We start from the raw sequence: 1,227 nt of genomic DNA, 5'->3' as shown, positions 1-1,227 counted from the left end.
CTCTCTCTCTCTCTCTCTCTCTCTCTCTCTCTCTCTCTCTTTCTCTCTCTCTCTTCCTCTTTCCCTCCTTCCTTTTCTCTCTCTTTTTCCTTCTCCCTTCCTCCTTCCTTTTTTCTCTCCCTCCCTCCTCATTCTTCCTTTCAGAATATCTGAATTAAACTATTAAACATGGCTCACACAATTTTTCTTTCCATCAAAATTTCAGGCTTTTCACTACATTCACTCCCTTAGACAATTGCCCAATGAAACAGCTCCAACAATTGCTATCTTCTGTCGATGTCAACTTAACCAGCTTGAGACAAAATAATTATTATTATAAGCATTTGTAAATATCATCTGCAGAAATAGGAATAGTATTTTATTTTAGTTGATATTCCTGAGATCTTTTACTGTAATTAACATTTTTGTTTAAAAGATGATAGTTTGCTTCCCTTTCCTGCATTTAGCCTTCCTGCCCTTGCTCTTCTTTTTCTCTGGTCCAAAACTTATATTGATTGTGTCTTCATGTGAAAGTTCAGTAAGGTATTGAAAAACTGCCTTGGGTTCACTTTATATGAGTTGTTATGTTGAGTCAGTTTCAGTTGTGTCCAGCTCTTTGTGACCCCATTTGGGGTTTCTTGGTAAATATACAGGCGTAGTTTGACACTTCCTTCTCCAGCTCATTTTACAGATGATGAAACTGAGGCAAACAGGGTTAAGTGAACTTTCCCAGGATCACACAGCTAGTTAGTGTCTGAGGCCAGAGTGGAATTCAGGTCTTCCTGACTCTAGGCCTGGCATTCTATCCACTCTGCCAAGTAGCTGCCCTCACATGAATAGCATCAGATGAACACCAGATAGCGATGGGGCAGGTGGAAGCATACCTACAATTAGAGTGGCTTGACCAGGGCTTTGGCCCAAGGCCTCTGACATTTGAGGGATACATTTTCTTCCCCCAGTAAGTCTTTACAAGTCTCATGGTTCTCTGTCTTCTCTGTTCCATCCTTCCTATTCAATCACCTCTTTTCCCTCACCTAGTGCTGGGTTGCCAGGCTACCCTACTCCCCTGACTACACTACTCACCTCCAAGGTTAATTGCTGGTCTCCTTCACCAAAGGTTCATTTTCCCAATTCTTGGGGTCAAGAGACCACTGCCACACCTTCCTCCATTAGTCCTCTCTCCACTTTTCCCTCTTTCCTGTGGTAAGAGGCATCCAGGCTGGGCCATGGGAGCAGGAGCTGCACCTG

This window comes from Trichosurus vulpecula, chromosome 2 (genome assembly GCF_011100635.1).
Source record: "Trichosurus vulpecula isolate mTriVul1 chromosome 2, mTriVul1.pri, whole genome shotgun sequence".
NCBI lineage: Eukaryota > Metazoa > Chordata > Mammalia > Diprotodontia > Phalangeridae > Trichosurus > Trichosurus vulpecula.
This window is presented reverse-complemented; position numbering follows the sequence as displayed.